Below are 22615 nucleotides of genomic sequence, written 5' to 3'. Positions count from 1 at the left end.
TTGTAAAGAACATTTGTAAGTTGAGTATTGATCTTATCAAGTCGTCCAAATTATCGATCCAATTTTCATACTGTGGTTTCATTAATATTCAAGGGTATCAATTTTCATGGATAAAGTGAAATTCACAGTTTCAAGGATACATAAATTCGTAGCCAATGACTATCAAATACAAATCGTTAGAAGCAATTGCATTTCAATGAACATTTAACTTCATAGATAAAACTTAACGAAATCCAGAAAAATTGGTATTCAACGAATATTGATGAAACCACAGTAATAAATAAGGTAAATCAAATCATAAATATTGCTTTAATCTTCCTGCACTCAAAAAACCTGTTCATTTTTAACAATGCATTCCCACTCACCTGAGCAACAATAGGCATGATAAAATGAGCTTAATGGAGTCAAAATTAAAAAAAATACAGTCAAAACTGCCAAAGCGGCCACCCCTACTAAGCAGTCACCTTTCGTATGCGGTCATTTTATTTCCTCCCAATGAAAAATCCTATATAATTGCTCCCTAAAGAACAGCCACCTGTCTAATGCGGTCAGTGGTCATCGTATTTTGATCCGAAACTGTACAGTCGACATGCATTAGGCAGCCAATTTGGCCGGTCACATGATTTACACCAAGGGATTTTAAACATGGCTTTCCCGAAAGTGACGGACGACCAAATCAAAAACCGTTAAACACATGTTGAACGAATGTCTATCATCCATATCAAGTTTTGTATCTTGATCTCTTACAGTTTTTTGAGATCTCACGGGTACAAAGTTCTTGAATAAGAAATCTACCTGAGAAGTTTGAGATGTCTCATCGGAAGTAGAATTTTTTCGTTTATTTAACCACGAGTATATGACCATTTGTATTTCTATTGCTAAAATGTTTCTATCATGTTAGATAATAAAAAAATTTAAAAAACCAAAATTGGGTGTACTTCCTGTGTCGACCAGAAGTTACACCAAATAAAACAAAACAGTGTAAACACATATAAATACATAGGTCTATCATCCCACAAAGTTTAGTTGTTCAAGTCGTCACCGTTTTTGAAATCTCCTCAAAATGAGGTTTTTTGTCTGGGGACAGGAAACGGACAAACAGAAGTGCTCAATGTAAATTGTATTAAATATTTCTTGTATACTTGCCTTTTGTACATTTTTGTTTATCGAGCTAACTACAAATATCAAAGGAAAACAGTTAAACTGATGAACAGCTCGATTTGTTTAAACTCTTCCTATGTGGACCAGAAGTGACGGCAGACAAAATGAAACCAATTAAACACATCTTCAATCAAATGTCTTTCATCCATGAAAGTTTCGTGCTTTGATCACTTATAGTTCTTGAGATTTCGTGGGTACAAAATGTCATTTAAAAAAGCTACCTGAGATAATTGAGATATCTCACCGGAAGTAGAATTTTATTCTTGATTAAACATCGCAAAGATAACCTATGTATAGATTTATACTTATATATTTATTCGATGGAAAAGAAATTTAATTTAAGTGCTTCCAGTGACGACCGGAAGTTACAACAAACAAAACAAAATAGTTTAAACACATCTACAAATATAGGCTTATCATCCCACAATTTTCAAGTGTTTGCCAATTCTGAGATCTCCAGGGAAAAAGGTTTTTTGACGCGGGACAGAAAACGGATGACCGGAAATAAATTTTGACAAAATGAAAAAACGCCTCAAGATATTATAACTCTCTATCAGTCCTGAAAAGTTCAAGAAAATCTATCCAGCCATCTCTGAGAAATCTTGTGGACAAAAAAAAGGAAAATAATAAGAAACACTACAATCACTATAAGGTCTTACGTTGGAAACGGAAGACCTTAATAACATTACAATTACTATAAGGTCTTCCTTTGGAAACGGAAGACCTTAATAATAAAAAGAAACATTACAATCACTATAAGGTCTTTCGTTGGAAACGGAAGACCTTAATAAATAGTAAAATATCATATTATACAATATTATACAAATATTGACTGGGGTTGAGGGCAATATTGATTATACTAGCCCCCGAGTGACGAAATATTGCCCGACACGAAGCGTTAGCCTGCCCCTGCCTCTTCAACTCCATTGTCATCCCTTTATTTGTTGTCAAGAAATAAATACAGTTTTAAATCCTCTAAATATACCTCATAATCAAATATTGAAACGAGTATGCTCAATGACTAGATAATTCGGGAAATTAATATGAGCTGATAGTATTAATTAAATGAAATCGGAAGTCCTACCTTTGAGAAATTTGTTTGACTCTCGGAATAATGGACCCTTGATAATGTCAACGTCTGGTCGAATAGATTGCAAAAATCTCTGTATACCCTGACGATATGATAACAGAGTGGTTTTTTTGTACATCTCCCCTTTGTTATTTCGAAGTTCAACATAAAATCTCCCAAGCAGACGATCCAGTTCTTCACACGATAGGCCTTCGAATTCTGCACTGATTTGCTTAGAAAGTAAATATTCCCGAAAAACGTTTACAGCTATCCTTGTTAATTTTTTGGTATTCTCGGCCTCAGAGTTGTTTACTATTTCTTTCAAATCTTCCTCACTGAAACTCGCAAACCTGCGAGCTTTCGTATTCGACACCATATTTGACTGAAGCGAAAGTGAAAACGAGACAGCTCGTGCGAGTCAATATTCGCTTTCAGCAGTCATTATAAAAAAATAATGACTTCGTATTGACCAATCAGATTACCGGATTTCACAAAAGTATATAATATTTTCCACTAACAACTCTTTACTAATAAAATGATTAAATTTAAAAAACATCCCCCGGACCTACTGCAATATTTTCTTCCATTCAAATTTGGTTTCAATTTTACTACGCAATGTTATCTTCCTACTAGTCTAGTGATACATAGAACCATGTGACGATGTGTTCATAAAAACGGAACGGTAAAACTTTTAATTGATTAAAGACAATGTACCATTTTTTAATAACTGTTATTATTATGTATTTTATTGTTAACAGATGAGTGAAAATGATGATTATTAAAGATGAACAGTGAATTCAACAATGTAATTTTCAATCACACAGCCAACTCAAGAAGATTAAAACCAAGATTTTTAATGCTATTTTTAACAATTTTCTGCCCTCGAACCTACGACAAGTCGAACAAGACGATAAGTCGGGTGCTCTGCTTCAGAGAAAAAAAATACCGACTAATCGTCGGAAAAATACGGTATTTGAAATAGAGGGAATGTTCTCTAGATATTATTCCTAGCTGGTCAATATTTTTCGGACGAGCTAATATTACAGTTATTGACTATTTGTCTATATAGAGTTTTATAGTGAGAATATACTACTGAATATAACAATGTATCATAATATACAATACTATACATAACAATATCATAATACAATATCATATCATAAAATATCAAAAAATTGATACACTCTACTGTATCATAATTTTTTACAATATAACATAGGATATTATATTGTATCACATTAAACAATAGTGTATCATATAATACAATACTTTATCATAGGAATCATGTTCTATCATTTTACAACAAACACATCTATCTATCAAGCAGGTTTGAATGAGGTAGGTGATTTTTTTAGCATTCTTGATAATGGAGACAGGCCTGACTCGATTCTCTTTAATTGGAGCCGATATTTGGCCCCATTCCCAATGTGAAAAAGGCATGTTTTTTCCAAAATTGAGTGGTTTTTTTCCCAATTTGAGATTGCCTAAAATTAATAATGTAATTTAAGAGAAAATTATTCTAATTCTTAATATATATCATGTATGTTCAGCAGTCATAAAAGCTCTGTGAAGCTTCTTGGGCCACAATAGGGGAATCAAATTTCACAAAGGAATATATTGAGAAAATCTTTAAAATCTTCTTCTCAAAAACTATTAGGCCAGGGAATCTCAAATTAAAATGAAAGCATCTTCGGGTAGTGTAGATTCAAGTTTGTTCAAATCATGGTCCCCGGGGACCGTGGGCTTAAGACAGAGACAGTGTAATTTTAAAAAACGATGTTTATTACTTTTAATCCTGATATTACAGATAGTGTAATAGTTTATAGCGTTAATAGTTTATAATTCTGCAATAAATGGTCAAATTATTATAGAAATGTTTAACAGAACGGTAGTAATTGGGTAAAAGGGTTTGACTAATACCCCAAATACACAGAAGTACAGAGACTGATTTTATAAATATTGTCATTGAGCTAACACAATCAAGAAACATTTATCTGTAAAAGGTATAAATACAAAAATAGTTCAAATTTTACATTAATATACAAAAAAGATAACTTATTTAAAATTCTAAAACACTGTTTCATTTTTTTTTCTTTGTCATTTGGCATATAGTAATTACAAAAAAAACTTTTGGGAAATTTTATATCTTCTTTTTAAACTTGTATTACACATTGTGGATAAACTTTTTTCCTCCTCATTATTATACACATATGTTCCCAGTTTTGAAAAAATTATATTTCTAAAATAATTAGAAAAAAAATCCTATCAATATACCCTAGGTTTTTTTTTCAAGGGACTGTACATTAAGCAAGGGAAAAAATTCCCAATTTCTATCAAAATGTTGCATTTTTCCCAATCCATTAGCCCTGGCCTCAGTACCAAACATAGGTAATCATAGATTACTAAGCTCACCGAGACGGAGCATCACCATTATGAGACATCACCTTCATAAGACCACCTTTATCATTTTATATGAAAATCATACTTTATGATCTTGGATATTCATGGATTCTGTTTTGACAAAATATCGTATATCATCTGATAAAAATTTTTTATGTTAATCATATGTTCATATGTTAATCAATACAATGATATAAAATTAACTATTGTATCATGTCATATTTATAATATATATCATATAAAACAATAAAATACCATAATAAACAATAATGAGATATGATATTGTAATGTATGATATGACATTGTATTGTGTTATACCTTATTGTATTTGATCACATAATACAATATCATAAAATATAATACAATATAGTATTATATTACAATATCATATTACATAATACATCATAACATTGAAACATATAATATTGTATAATATAGTATGATATTGTATTGAATGACACTGAAACATATTTGATACATTATATGATATTATATCATATAATACAATATAATTTGATTCCAACATTGTATCTTATCAAATGCTACAATATTATGTGATAAAGCAAAATATTATAAAATACATTATTATATTATACATATTGTATCATATGACACAATAATATATATTACAATATCATATAATACAATTTCATGTGATAAGATAATATATCATATAAACCAATATCATATCATACAATATCGTATGATACAATATTATATAATATTACAATATCATATAATACAATTTCATGTGATAAGATAATATATCATATAAACCAATATCATATCATACAATATCGTATGATACAATATTATATAATATTACAATATCATATAATACAATTTCATGTGATATAATTCTATATTACTGAAACCAATATCATATTATACAATATTGTATGATATTATATTATAGAATATACAATATTGTATCATAGGATACAATATAATATTTTGCAATATCTTATGTAATTGTATCATGTGATAAAATAATAAATTAAAAATACAATATAATATTATACAATATTGTATCATAATATACAATACTATACATAACAGTATCATGATACAATATCATATCATAAAATATCCAAAAAATTGATACAATATCATATCGTATTGTATAACTTTTTATAATATAACATATGACATCCTATTGTATCATATCAAACAATATTGTTTCATATCATACAATACTATATCATAAGAATCATGTTATATCATTTATCAACAAACACATCTATCTATCGAGCTGGTTTGAGTGAGGTAGGAGATTTCTTTAGCATCCTTGATAATGGAGATCAGGCTCTGCATATAAAGCAACCTCTGCATTTAATTTAAAATAAAGTTAAATCAACTATGCAAGCTATCATCTATAAAACATGTGACCTGTTCCAAAAAAACTAAACCTCATCCAGCATCCGAAACCTATGGCTCAGATTCAGCATTCAAGCCCATCAGGTGCATTGGTATCATAACACGCATCTCCATGCAAGTTTGGTGATGTTCAGACCAGTAATAACTAAGACATCATCATCAGAGGGCACTAGCAATTAAAACCTTAACCTACTCAAGCATCCGCAACCTATGGCTCAGATTCAACACCCATGCCTGTCAGGTGCATCTGTATCATAAGACACAACATCCATTCAAGTTTGGTGAAGTTAGGACCTGTAATAACTAAGATTTATTTTTTAGCATCCTTGATAATGGAGATCAAGCTCTGCATCTGAAGCTACCTCTGCGATTCATTCATATTACAGTTAAATCAACTATGCAAGTTTGATATAGTACTATCATCTATTAAACATGTGACCTGTTCCTAAAAACTTAACTTTATCCAGCATCCGAAACCAGACTCAGCATTCAAGCCTGTCAAGTAAAAGAAGTGTCAGATGGTTTCAATCTGGATTTCGACACTTTACGCGAAAAATTACATGAACAGAATAAGGAACTCAGATCTTTGAAAGAAACTATTAAAGAGTGCGAAGAAATTTCAGTAGACGCCTTAAAACTGGCGAACCAAAACCTCCAATATTCCCAGAAAAATAACATAAAGTTCATGGGTTGGAAAGAAAAAAAAGACGAAAATCTTAGGATGGATCTATGTACCATTCTGAAAGAAAAGGCCGGTGTAGCTCTGGACCCCAACGATGTGCTGGAGATACACAGATTGCCTCAAGGGAATCGCGGGGAATAAGACCGGTGATTGCAAAATTTAAGTCCACAGAAGTTAAGGTCAAAGTCATCAAAAACCGATCAAAAGAAGAAATCAAAAAATGTTTCACCATGTACGACCACATAACCCCAATGAACGCAAAACTAATTCACGATTTGAACAAGAACCCACAAATTCAATCCGCATGGTTGTACAATGGAAAAGTTTTCGCTCTTGATAAAGACAATAAAAGGCACAGATTTGACATATTTGACAATGTGAACATGAAGGTGAAGCATTAAATATCAGCGATGTGCCAGCGGAGCCTTGTGTGAAGACATTTCGATCGGGATCGATTTTGGGTGACCGGGATCGGAATGCACATAAAATCTTGTAACTTTCGTTTTTGCGTGTGTAACTTTCGCTTTTGTGTGTGGAAGTGTGTGAAATGGCGATGTGTGAGTTTGGGTGAAAGAATAATTTTTGAAAAGGTACTTAGGATATGTTGTTGTTTACATAAGTTATCTTATTACTTTTTATTTCTTTTTGATGTAACAATAAATGGCTGATTTGATAAAAATAGCATCAGTGAATTGTCAAGGTTTACATACATCTTCTAAAAGGCAAGACGTACTAAATTTTTACAAGAAACAAGGGTATTCAATATTATGCTTACAGGATACACACTTTATATCTGAAATTGAACCATTTATTGAAACGCAGTGGGGATATAAATGTATATTCAATTCATTTCGGTCGAACTCAAGAGGTGTCTGTCTTCTTTTTAACAATAATTTTGAATTTAAAATACACAATGAAATTAAAGATAATGAAGGAAATCTTTTAGCGATTGATATAACCATCGAGGAGAATCGTGTTACTATTATTAACATATATGGTCCAAATTATGACAGTCCATGTTTTTACGAAGAAGTCCGTGATATTTTTTTGAACCTAGATAATGACTATTTTATACTTTGTGGAGATTTTAACCTTGCTTTAAATCCTGTGTTGGATACAGAAAACTATATCAATGTTAATAACCCAAAAGCAAGGGACAAGGTTCTTGAACTGATGAAGGATTTACAATTAGTTGATTACTATAGGATTCTAAATCCAAGCCAAAAAATATTTACTTGGAGAAAAAGAAATCCTCTAAAACAAGGCCGACTTGATTATATACTAATATCTGAAAGCCTGTCAAACATGGTAGAAACAATTTCTATTAAACCTGGTTATAGATCAGATCACTCTGCAGTACTTTTAGAGTTAAAATTTAATAAATTTGTAAGAGGCCGTGGGTTATGGAAGTTTAATAACAGTCTTCTGACAGATAAAACTTACATTGAAAAGGTTAAACAAACTATTCATAAAGTCCAAGATCAATATCTACATGATGATGATATAAATCACAGTATTTTTCTGGAAGTTTTACTTATGGAAATCCGTAGTATTACAATTTCATATTCTTCATTTAAGAAGAAAGAAAGAGATAAAATTGAAATTACCTTACTGAAAGATATTGAGAATATTGAGTCACAGTCTGATATTGATTTTGAGCTTTTGCATGAAAAAAAGTCTGAACTTGAAAAAGTTCGAAAAGAAAAGTTACAAGGTCATATTATAAGATCCCGGGCTAAGTGGGTAGAAGAAGGAGAGAAACCAAGCAAATATTTCTGCTCACTAGAGTCTCGAAACTTTCTAAATAAAACTATTAAAAAAGTTGAAACACACAACAATAACACTATATATGATCAAAGCAGTATCCTTCATCAGGTCAAAACTTTTTATGAATCTCTTTTTTCTTGGAAAGACTCAGATCTTCTAGATATTAATCTTGAAGATATAATAAAAACTGACATTCCAAGGTTAGATGCATCCACTTCAATATCCCTTGAAGGCGATATATCGGAAAGTGAGATTTATAATGTGTTGAAAAATATGAAAAATAACAAATCTCCAGGGAGTGATGGTTTTACTGTTGAATTTTTTAAGTTTTTCTGGAAGGATTTCAAACATTACATTGTGTCTGCGGTTAACCATATTTTTATTAAAAAAGAGCTCCCTATATCTCAAAGGCTAGGAATTATTACATGTCTACCAAAAGGGGACAAACCCAGACAATATCTGAAAAACTGGCGTCCAATTACCTTGTTGAATGTACTATACAAATTAATATCAGGATGTCTCAGTTATAGAATTAAATCCGTTTTAAATTATTTGATATCAGAAACTCAATCTGGTTTCATAAAAGGTCGTTACATAGGAGAAAATACCAGATTTGTTTATGATCTAATGTCTTTTACTGAAACAAAAAATTTACCTGGTTTACTTGTGCTTATAGATTTTGAGAAAGCTTTTGATTCCATATCTTGGAAGTTTATTTATAAAGTTTTAGAATATTTGGGTTTTAGGGAAAATATGATTACATGGATTAAAATTTTAAATACACGGATCAAAGCATCAATCTTGCAGTGTGGTTTCCTTTCAGAACAGATTGATATATATAGAGGATGTAGACAGGGGGATCCTATTGCTCCATATTTATTTATTCTATGTGCAGAAATTTTAGCAATTCTAATAAAACAAAATACAAGTATCAAAGGTATTGTGGTTAATAGTAAGGAACAAAAGATTATCCAATATGCAGATGACACAACTTTAGTACTTGATGGTTCACCAAATTCACGTTTTGCTGCACTTGACACTGTAGATTTTTTTTCTACTTTCTCAGGACTAAATATCAACAGCTCGAAAACAAAAATTGTTTGGATTGGTGCTAAAAAATTTTCTAAGCAAGTATATCACCATACTAGATGGAAACTAGTGTGGGGATGTACAACATTTAGTTTATTGGGAATAGAATTTTCTGTAGATTTGGAAAAAATAGAAAACTTAAATTATGATATCCAAATACCAAAAATTAAAGCTATGATACAACAGTGGAACAGGAGAATACTCACTCCCATTGGTCGAGTCACTGTAGCCAAAACATTACTTTATCCAAAGCTTAATCATCTTTTTATATCTCTCCCAAACCCGGATAAAGAAACTTTATCTTTTTTAAGTAATCTTTTATATGAATTTGTATGGAATTCAAAGATTGACAAAGTGAAGAGACAAATTATCACCCAAGATTATTTAAAAGGGGGATTTAAAATGCTAGAAATTAACAATTTTTTAAAGTCATTAAAATGCTCCTGGATTAGGAGACTTTTTAAAGATAAGAAACCATGGATGGACATCTTTTTTGAAATCCATGGCAATGAGGTTACAAAAAATATGCTTGATTTTGGTGACAAATATATGCATAATATTGTGAAACATAGTAATGTTTTCTGGAAAGATGTATTTCAGTCATACTTAACAATATTTCAAGCTTCGGATAACATAATATTTAAGCAAAAATTCTTTTCTATGCCAGTTTGGTATAATACAAATATATGTGTTGGTAATAAAACAATTTATGTCAAATTGTGGTATGAACATGGTGTAAAAATAGTTAGTGACTTTTTGAATAATGATGGAACTTTTTTATCACAACATGATTTTGAAAAGCAATTTAGCTTGACAAATATTTGTACCATGCAATTTAATAGTGTTATCAGTGCAATATCTAAGTTTTTCAAGACCATATCAGTTAATAGATCTGATGTGAGTAAAGATTTTTCACCATTTATTCCTTTTTATTTTGAATATACACTGTTGAATGAAAAATGTTCCAAAGTTGTGTATCAACTCATTAATAGTAAAGATATTGTTCCGAAGGCAATTCAAAAATGGAACACTGAACTATCACTTCACTTAGATATAAATGATTCTGTGAAAGATTTTTTTAAAGTTTGTTTTAAGACAACAACTGATACTTCAATACAGTTGCTACAATACAGAATTCTTCACAGAATTCTTCCAACAAACTATTATTTGAAAAAGATTAATGTTATTTCTTATGATGTATGTACTTTTTGTAAGGAAAATGTGGAAACAATTCAGCACGTATTTATGACATGTTCAGAAATACTTCCTATATGGAATAATCTTAGTATGTATATTTATAGAAAAACTTCAAATAGAATTGGCTTTAATGTTAAAAATGTACTATTTGGTGAACTTCCTTTCAGTGGTTACAACAAAGTAGTTAATTTTATAATTCTGTACTCCAAGCAATACATTTTTAATTGTTCAAAACAAGACAAAAAACCTGACATTGTTGGAATGTTACATCATCTGTCATTCAAATATAAAGTTGAAAAATATATAGCTATCAAATCATGTGAGATTACAAAATTTAATAAACTCTGGGTAAATTGGAAAAACATATTTGAGATATAATTTTAAACATGGTAAACAACTGTACTATTTATATTTGTATATGTGCGTGTATATATATATATATATATATATATATATATATATATATATATATATATATATATATATATATTTGTATATGTGCGTGTATATATATATATATATATATATACAGACCCTGAAACGTACTACTACACCACACGCTCGCTGCACGCTCGCTACACGCTCGCTAAACGGTTCACACGAAACGCTGAACGATTTACACGAAACGCTGCACGCTTTGCCCGAAACGCTAAACGATTTACACGAAACGCTGAACGGTTTACACGAAACGATTCTCGCACGAAACGATTTGCTCGCTTTTCGCACGCTTTGGACACGCTTTTATCCTGATCGATTCGGGTCCTCTCGGATTTTTACCATGACTCTGTTAGTAAGAATTCATTTTAAGAAAACACGAAATAATAGAAATACTGATATTAGAAACATATATGTACATAAGTATTGAATTGATTGATTAAATTAATTTGGTACTTATATTTAAAGCAAAAAATTATTTATTCACAGAATTAGCCAAATATATTACTTCTATAAATATACATGTATTTATTGCTCAAAAGAAATATCCATGATTCTTATTAATGCCGTAAATAATAAATATTTCAGAGAAAAAAGTAACCTTAACACAATATTCAATACCAAAAAAAAAATCCGTATGATTACAAACTGATATCGGTTTTTCAGTATTCGGCGGGATTTGTTTTTTCTTCTCACATTAATATTTTTATTGGTTTCAGAGAATACGATGTAAAAATACTAACTGTAAATAAACCTGTGATGATTTACATTGATAATTTGGTTTTTCAGTATTCGGCGGGATTTGTTTTTTCCTCTCACATTAAAATTTTTATTGGTTTCAGAGAATACGATGTAAAAATACTTACTGTAAATAAACCTGTAATCATTTACATTGATAATTTTGAAAGTTATGTAAAATCTAATTAGTCATATAAGTTAGGAAAATGCCATAAAACAACCGACTAATTTTTTTTATGTCGAATCATTCGCGTAAATAAATGTTCCGTATATAATATCACAGAGAAAAATCAATGGATTAAACAATAAAGAAAGTTGTCATATCTATTTCGGATTTCGGAAAGAACAAAAAATAAAAAATGATTTAGATTTTTGTCTCAATATTCGTATACATAACCGGCATCCCGCATAACGGCGTACAATATATCTATCATAATCTATTTGAATTAAGTACCATGCATATAGATTCCCATAATAATTAATTGCATGTGTACATTTTAGGAAAATTTCAGTGTGTTAATTACTTGTTGTTTTCCGTTATCATTCTTTAAATATTTAAAATAATAACTTGTAGAAATATTTTTAATCGGGATTCAAAAGAATTTACTTCCCGCATTTCATACAAATGAACAGTATATTTTCTTTCTATGTTTACATTTAATTTTGTTCAAATTAATGTTAAATAATCGATCATTGACATTGTGTGCATCAACAAATACTGATTCCGACTACCTTGAATTCATTAAATTTCTATTGGCTATTGACAAAAAAAGAGACGCGTGACCATCCAATGAAAACGAATACACAGAGTTTGATTGACAGGTTCAGCCAGGTGCAGGTCTTACCCGATGTCCGAGGTTATGTGTACTGGTTGTACATAGCTGAATTGTCTCAGAAACTACTCTTCTTTTAATACGCGTACTTTTCTTTTGTTTGTTAAAAATTAATTCAATTTTGTAAAAAGATACGTATATCATTTCTTATAGATTTTTTTCACGAGAATATGTCAAAGGAGTTTTGCCAATCAGTTTAAAGTAATGTTTAACACGAGCGCTATTTTGTTACAATTAAATTTTCAGAGAGTTCCGAATGAAATCTGATGAACGTTTCACACGGTTCTCGCACGCTTTGCCCGAAACGATTTACACGCTTTGTCCGAAACGCTGCACGCTTTGCCCGAAACGCTAAACGGTTTACACGAAACGCTTCACGATTCACACGAAACGCTAAACGGTTTACACGAAACGCTAAACGGTTTACACGAAACGTTTCTCGCACGAAAGTCGCACGCTTTTTTGGTGTAGTAGTACGTTTCAGGGTCTGTATATATATATCCTTTATGTTTGCTCTTGAAGAGAATGTAGTATGTAAGAGAGAGAAAGAGTGTGAAAGTGAGAATGCCAAAAAAAAATTCTTATATATATTACCTTCTTTATGAAATCATATATGATTGTGAAAATGAAAACAAAAAAATAAATTATAAAAAAAAAAAAAAACCTTAACCTCTTCCAGCATCCGAAACCTATTGCTCAGATTCAGCATTCAAGCTTGTCAGGTGCATCAGTATCATAAGACGCATCATCCATACAAGTTTGGTGAAGTTAGGACCAGTAGTAACTTAGATATTGCTATCAATGGGCACCCACAACAAAAACTTTAACCTGCTCCAAAAACCTTAACCTCCTCCAGCATCCGAAACCTATAGCTCAGATTCAGCACTCAAGCCTGTCTGGTGCATCAGTATCATAAGGCACACCATCCATGCAAGTTTGGTGATGTACGGACCAGCAGTAACTAAGATATTGCTATCAAAGGGCACCTGCAACAAAAACTTCAACCTGGTCCAACAACCTTAACCTCCTCCAGCATCTGAAATTTAGGACCCAGATTCAGCATCCAAGTCTTTCAAGTCCATAAGTAGGTCCAGATGCATCACCCATGCAAGTTTAGTGAAGAGAGGACAAGTAATAGCTTAGATACAGGACCTGCAACAAAAACTTTAACCAGGTCCGGACGCCGACGCCGACGCCGAGGGTATAGCATAAGCTCTCCTTCACTTCGTCTCGGTGAGCTAAAAATGGGTGTGAGAGGCCTGGGAGATCAGGCTCTGCATCTGAAGCTACCTCTGCGTTTCATTTATAATAAAGTTAAATCAACTATGCAAGCTATTATCTATAAAACATGTGACCTGTTCCAAAAAACTAAACTTCATCCAGCATCCAAAACCTATGGCTCACATTTAGCATTCAAAGCTGTCGGGTGCATCAGTATCATTAGACGCATCATCCATGCAAGTTTGGTGAAGTTAGGACCAGTAATAACTTAGATCCAAAACCTATAGCTCAGATTCAGCATTCAAGCCTGTCAGGTGCATCAGTAACATAAGACACACCATCCATGCAAATTTGGTGAAGTTAGGACAAGTAATAACTAAGATAGCGTCATCAAAGGGCACCTGTTTCAAAAACTTTAACCAGCTATTTTAACCTAACCTCATCCAGCATCCAAAACCTATAGTCAGATTCAGCATTCAAGCCTGTATGGTGCATCAGTATCATAAGATGCACCATCTGTGCAAGTTTGATAAAGTTAGGACCAGTAGCAACTAAGATATTGCTATCAAAGGGCACCTGCAACAAAAATTTTAACCTGCTCCAAAAACCTTAACCTCCTCCAGCAACTGAAACCTATGGCTCAGATTCAGCATTCAAGCCTGTCTGGAGCATCAGTATCATAAGACACACTATCCATGCAAGTTTGGTGAAGTTAAGACCAGTTGTATCTAAAATATAATCATCAGAGGGCACCTGCAACAAAAACTTTAACCAGCTCTAAACACCTTAACCTCCTCCAGCATCCAAAACCTATAGTCAGATTCAGCATTCAAGCTGTTTGGTGCATCAGTTTCATTAGACACACCATCCATGCAAGTTTGGTGAAGTTAGGACCAGCAGTTACTTAGATATTGCTATCAAAGGGCACCTGCAACAAAAACTAAAACCTGCTCCAAAAACCTTAATCCTCCAGCATCTGAAATTTAGGACCCAGATTCAGCATCCAATTATAACCATTACTGGTTATAAAGGTCTAGATGTTTTGTTTGGTGTTTGTTTCATTTCAGAATAAAATACCAGGTAATTCTTTTGTTATATAAAATAGTTTCCAAATGCGGAATAGTACATGTATTTATTTACTTGATTTCAATATTTTCAAAACACTATAACAAATACATTGTCTGTTTTAGTATTTTTTACAACCATGATATTATTGAATTGCTCCACTAAAATTACAATCAAATTGTGTAATTTTCATATATATAACCTTAAGAATCTGGGGGAATAAGCCGAGGCAAAAAACCACATACAGTACAGGCAACGCGGATCCTGTATTGGCCCGCGTTACCGTCACGGTATTTTTATCGTTCCTGCGTTACACCATCGCGGATCAAACATTTTTTTATCGCGGTATGGATTGCGACCGTGATGACACCGTGACGGTGTGATTTACTGTTATTCCTGCTGCTGCTTGTTGTTGTTACTTTACCTGTCCTGTACATTACAGGCAATGCGGGTCGGGTAAATCCATGTCAAATATGCGACTTCAGATTTAAGCATAACAGCTGCATTGTAAATAAATTGTGATCCATATTATTATAAAATTAATAAATTATATTTATGAAATAGAATTTCATGAAATCGGAAACTACATTCGAATTACAACATATTAACATGATTATTACGTAGTTAAATTTTGTGATGTGTAAATAAGAACACATATCTTTGTATTTGACGTGCTTATTTCAGTTATTATTTCTATTAGTTGATAATCCTGTTTTTATAACAATTTTAGAATTAAATATTTTCATTAGACAAACTCGTATTAATGCAGAGCAATTTCATCTTCTCATTTTATAAGTTGACACGCATAGCGCCGTAAACTGTCAATACATGTGTATGTTTTAAATTGAGAAATGAACAAATGTCGGGAATCAACTAACAAATCTATTTTTCCATTCAATAATAAGATTATCATTCATATATAAAGTTGGTGCTGCGTTAAAGCACATGGAATCATAACGTGTTATCAGTATGCGTTTCCTGTGTATACATATAAAGTTTAAGTCATGATCATTGTCTGTGTATACATGTAGTGATTCACAAACTCAGGGTAGAAAACGACATGCCCTTGAGGGTTTTTACACCTGTTCATGACAAAAGAAAAAGTATATATCGCACAACACCTTACAGGAGAGAGAGAGAGAGAGAGAGAGAGAGAGAGAGAGAGAGAGAGTTTAGGCGTTTAGGCGTAATTTAACGTACACTTATGTGAAATATACTAATATCCAATACTAAATATTCATAAAATTAGTATTCATAAAAGAATATGGTACACTGTGATTGAATCCATCATGCAATTTCAGATTTGAGTCCACGTGCTGCACCTGTCAATCAAATCAACCTGCTAGCTCTACCACGTGTTCCCTCCATGATAAAGTTTCGTTCTATTAGTTTTATTTTGAATAAAGAAAATAAGAAGTATGTTTAACAGTAAAGTTTTTTTACAATGTTCGTGATGCATGATATACTGTGTTTGGAAAGTTTAATTCGTTGTGTTTTTCCTCTATCTCTCGTTTAGTTTATAATGGAGGTTTTTTGCAGGAAGGAACATCTTAAACATGTTTAGCGGTTAAAGAACGCAGTAAAATGAATCAATTATTTGATATAACTATTAGTAAATGTTACAATAACGAGAAACGGGTTTACATATTTGTTGTAGCTTTATATTCTATAAGATTACCTGTACATGCACACATAAAATGATCTCAATACATTTACTGAAATGTTTAAATGTTTTTTTATCGGCATGATAATATCAACAGCAAAACTTTCAAAACATGTTCTTAATTTCTTTGAAATGTGTAAGAACATAAGAACGGTTTAACAACATTTCCTTCTCAAAAAAAATTATCTAGTTATTCTGTTAAGAGAGAGAGCGGGGGGGGGGCTCGGTCGCGAGCGAACGCTAACCACCGTCACGGCGGGTAGCTGGTACACCATCACCACACCATGACAAGGGATACCCACAATATCTTTCGATTACATAATTTTATGCAACTCTGGGTATCTCTAAGGCTCCTTATTCTCTATTTGTTATAACTCAGTTCAGAGAGATACATGTTAATTTGATTTTTCGCATTACAATGGGGCGTATTCGAAGGTGGCAAAGAAGTTGATGAGAAAGGAGAGGCTGGTAGACACTCGGTATCTTCCATCTCTCGCAGCTTGGCCCTCATGTCCTGCTCACATCCAGCATGCAAGACCACAGCTCGATCGACTTCCTCAGGCCGGCCCCACTGAACGTCATACTCATTTCCACACTGAATAATCAAGTCAGACTGAGTCTTGAAGAACACACGGCTTCGCACTTAAAGATTGTCGTCACAAACGTAACGCACTTGAAAGTGGGAATCCTCGCGCAATGACAAACGACGAGCCATACATGTACCTAAAGTAACGCAACACAAATTCACTAAAACATGAATTCACAAAAAATGTTCTTTACACCTAGAAGACCTTGTAAGAAATGAACGGAACGCGCTAAATATACAGGGTTGGTAATTTTATAGGAAGCCCTAATTTTTTATCACTTGCTCATCATTACTTGACACGCATTGACTTCAACAACAAACAATACAAATGAAGGCGGACCAATTAATTGTTAAGAAAACACAATCACACTGCATACACATTTATAATTTTATTGGCAATTAAAATCATTTCATGATAATTTTTAATTTAACGACCTTCTAAAAATATGATAATGGATTCGAAAATATTTTATTTGCAATTGCTGCACAAGTATTAAATTAAATACTTTTATAATTTATTTAATAGCTCTGAAATAAAAAAAACAAGAGGCCCAGGGGCCACATCGCTCACCTGAGCAACAATTGCCTTAATTCTGATCAAATTAGCATAACAGTATCAAAATATCTTGACAACTGAGTACAGTAGATCTTGCTAAAAAAAAAAATGAAAATCTGCCAATTTTTATCCACCTCTTATTTTTTGGTAAATACCAAGCCCCTTTTGTTGTTGTACCTCTAAGATTTTTCTCTATTCCTATATACCCCCCCCCCCCCCCCCCATTTCGTGGCTCCACTATTCTCTAGGGAATCATGGTTTCATCAAACTTAAATCTACCTTTAATCTCATAACCTGTGCTTTCACACTAAGTACTGAGTTTTGGACCAAAAACTTTCCCAGAATATTTTTAAAGATTTTCTCTATATATTCCTATGTAAAAATTCAAACCCCCATCACAGTCCCGCCCTACCACTAGGGACTGTGATTTTGCAAACTTGAATTTACACTACCTGAGGATGCCTCTACACAAGGTTAAGCTTTTCTGGCCAAATAGTCTTTAAAAAGAAGATTTTCTCTATATATTCCTAAGTAAAATTTCATCCCCCATTGTGGCCTCACCCTACCCCTGGACTATTATTTAAACAAACTTCAATCTTTATGATCTGGGGATGCCTCCACTCAAATTTGGGCTTTCCTGGCCTACTACTTTTGAGAAGAAGACTTTTAAAGATTTTCTCTATATATAAACATAGTTAATCACAGATTACAAAGCTCACCCAGACGAGACATCACCTTTATGAGACTTCACCTTTATGAGACCACCTTTATCATATTAAATGAAAATCATACTTTATGATCTTGGATATTCATGGATTCTGTTTTGACACAATATCGTATATAATCTGTTTAAAAATTGTATGATAATCATATGTTCATATGTTAATCAATACAATGATATAAAATTAAATATTGCCTCCTATCATATTTACAACATATATCATATAATACAATAAAATACCATAAAAAACAATAATGATATATGATATTGTCACGTATGATATGACATTGTATTGTGTTGTATCATATGATACAATATAATTTGATTCAACATTGTATCATATCAAATGATACAATATTATGTGATAAAGTAAAATATTATATAATACAATATTATATTATACAAATTGTATCATATGATACAATAATATATTTTACAATATCATACAATACAAGTTCATGTGATAATATTATAAACCAATATCATATTTTACAGTATCGTATGATACGACATTATATAATATAACAGTATCATATTATACAATTTCATGTGATATAATTCTATATTACAGAAACTAATTATAATATTATACAATATCGTATGATACAATATTATAGAATATACAATATTGTATCATAGAATACAATATTATATTTTGCAATATCTTATGTAATAGTATCATGTGATAAAATAATAAATTAATAATACAATATTTTGCGATATTGTATCATAATATACAATACTATACATAACAATATCATGATACAATATCATAACATAAATCATCAAAAAAATTGATACAATATCATATCATATAACTTTTTATAGTATTACATATGATATTATATTCTATCATATTAAACAATATTGTTTCATACCATACAATACTATATCTTAGGAATCATGTTATATCATTTATCAACAAACACATCTATCTATCGAGCAGGTTTGAGTGAGGTAGGAGATTTCTTTAGCATCCTTGATAATGAAGATCAGGCTCTGCAACTGAAGCAACCTCTGCCTTTCATTTATAATATAGTTAAATCAACTATGCAAGCTATCATCTATAAAACATGTGACCTGTTCCAAAAAAACTAAACCTCATCCAGCATCCAAAACCTATGGCTCAGATTTAGCATTCAAGCCTGCCAGGTGCATCAGTATACATAAGACGCATCTCCATGCAAGTTTGGTGATGTTCAGACCAGTAATAACTAAGACATCATCATCAGAGGGCACTAGCAATTAAAACCTTAACCTACTCAAGCATCCACAACCTATGGCTCAGATTCAACATCCATGCCTGTCAGGTGCATCTGTATCATAAGACACAACATCCATTCAAGTTTGGTGAAGTTAGGACCTGTAATAACTAAGATATATTTTTTAGCATCCTTGATAATGGAGATCAAGCTCTGCATCTGAAGCTTCCTCTGTGATTCATTCGTATTACAGTTTAATCAACTATGCAAGTTTGAAATAGTACTATTATCTATTAAACATGTGACCTGTTCCAAAAAACTTAACCATATCCAGCATCTGAAACATATGGCTCAGACTCAGCATTCAAGCCTGTCAGGTGCATCAGTATCATAAGACACATCATCTATGGAAGTCTGGTGAAGTTAGGACAAGTAATAACTAAGATATAATCATCAGAGGGCACCTGTTTCAAAAACTTTAACCAGCTCTAAAAACCTTAACCTCCTCCAGCATCCGAAACCTATGGCTCAGATTCAGCATTCAAGCCTGTCTGGTACATCAGTATCATAAGACATACCATCCACGGAAGACTGGTGAAGTTAGGACAAGTAGTAACTAAGATATAATCATCAGAGGGCACGTGCAACAAAAACTTTAACCAGCTATAAAAACCTTAACCTCCTTCAGCATCTGTAACCTATACCTCAGATTCAGCACCCAAGCCTGTCTGGTGCATCAGTATCATAAGACACACCATCAATGCAAGTTTGGTGAAGTACGGACCAGCAGTAACTTAGATATTGCTATCAAAGGCCACCTGTAACAAAAACTTTAACCTGCTCCAAAAACCTTAACCTCCTCCAGCATCCGAAACCTATACCTCAGATTCAGCACTCAAGCCTGTCTGGTGCATCAGTATCATAAGACACACCATCCATGCAAGTTTGGTGAAGTATGGACCTCAGTAACTTAGACATTGCTATCAAAGGGCACCTGCAACAAAAACTTTAACCTGGTCCAACAACCTTAACCTCCTCCAGCATCTGAAATTTAGGACTCAGATTCAGCATCCAAGTCTTTCAAGTCCATTAGTAGGTCCAGATGCATCATCCATGCAAGTTTGGTGAAGATAGGACAAGTAATAGCTTAGATACAGGACATGCAACAAAAACTTTAACCAGGTCCGGACACCGACGGCGACGGTATAGCATAAGCTCCCCCTGACTTCGTCTCGGTGAGCTAAAAATGTATCCCCCATTGTGGCCTCGGCCTACCCCCAGGGACCATGATTTGAACAAACTTGAATCTACATTATCTGAGGATGGTTACACGCCAATTTGAGATTTCTTGGCCAAATAGTTATTAAAAGAAATTTTTTAAAAGATTTTCTCTATATACTCTCATGTAAAAATTGATCCCCCAATTGTGGCCCCACCCTACCCCCGGGGACTATGATTTGAAGAAACGTGAATCTACACTACCTGAGGATGCTTATCTGGCCTAATAGATTTTGAGAATAAGATTTTTAAAGATTTTCTCTATATATATTCCTATTTAAAACTTGATCCCCCAATTGTGGCCCTACCCTACCCTCGGGGATCATGATTTGAACAGACTTAAACCTAGACTACCTGCAGATGCTTCCATTTTAATTTGAGCTTTTCTGACCAAATAGTTTTTGAGAAGAGGATTTTTAAAGATTTTCTCTATATATTCCTATTTATAAAATGATCCCCCTATTGTGGCCCCACCCTACCCCCGGGGACCAAGATTTAAACAAATTTGAATCTACACTACCTGAGGATGCTTCCACTCAAAGTTGAGCTTTCCTGGCCTAATAGTTTTTGAGAAGAAGATTTTAAAAGATTTTCTCTATATATTCCTATGTACAACTTGATCCCCCAATTGTGGCCCCTCCCTACCCCCGGGAACCATGATTTGAACAAACTTGAATCTACACTTCCTGAGGATGCTCCCATTTTAATTTGAGCTTTTCTGGCCTGATAGTTTTTGATAAAAGATTTTTAAAGATTTTCTCTATATATTCCTATGTAAAACTTGATCCCCCTCTTGTGGCCCCTCCCTACCCCCGGGGACCATGATTTGAACAAACGTGAATCTACACTACCTGAGGATGCCTCCACACAAGTTTAAGCTTTTCCGGCTGAATAGTTTTTGAGAAGAAGATTTTTGAAAAATACCAACAAATTTTTAATAATTCTCAATTATCTCCCCTTTAAAAAGGGCGTGACACTTCATTTGAACAAACTTGAATCCCCTTCACCTAGTGGGCTTTGTGCCAAAGAACAAGGGGCATTAAGACCTTAAATTTGCCCAATGCATTGAAAACATTTCATGGTTATTTTTTAGTAAAATATGATCTGTTAACCCTATATATTTCAGCCATATTTTTAATGAAAAATTACATTTTTGTCATTTTGAGGGCAAATATAGGAAAAAAGCCAAAAAATCACTAATTTCTGGATTTTTTAAAATATCTTGTCTTTTTAAAATTATATCAGATAATATCTGGTGATTCCTACTACAATAAAATAAAACAAGTCATAGGAAAACAATCTTTACCCAAAAATGACTAAAACTTCAATTTTGAGATAAAAAGGTTTTTTTATATAAAAAAAAAAAAGATTTAAGGAAATGTTATATACCAGTACCTTTTGAATAGAATATTTATGTACTGTATGCATATGTATGCTTCTTTTATATGGTATTAAAATGAGTGTAGAATACAACACAATGAAGTCAAAGAAAAAACTGCAGATAGAAATTAAATGACCAAAATCTGAATTTGCAGTAAAAAATTAAATTCAAATATTAATTTATGCTCAAAAACT

General features: G+C 32.5%; 1 protein-coding gene across 1 annotated transcript in view; it reads right to left on the bottom strand.

The window, feature by feature from the left end:
- The window catches only part of LOC128165932 (protein bicaudal C homolog 1-like), a 304614-nt gene that overhangs the window by 265928 nt on the left and 16071 nt on the right, over positions 1 to 22615 (bottom strand). The gene's annotated exons all lie outside the window — the stretch shown is intronic.

Source organism: Crassostrea angulata, chromosome 10 (genome assembly GCF_025612915.1).
Source record: "Crassostrea angulata isolate pt1a10 chromosome 10, ASM2561291v2, whole genome shotgun sequence".
Taxonomy (NCBI): Eukaryota; Metazoa; Mollusca; class Bivalvia; order Ostreida; family Ostreidae; genus Magallana; species Magallana angulata.
Note: the sequence above shows the minus strand (reverse complement) of the source record. Positions and strands in the feature narration are given on the sequence as shown.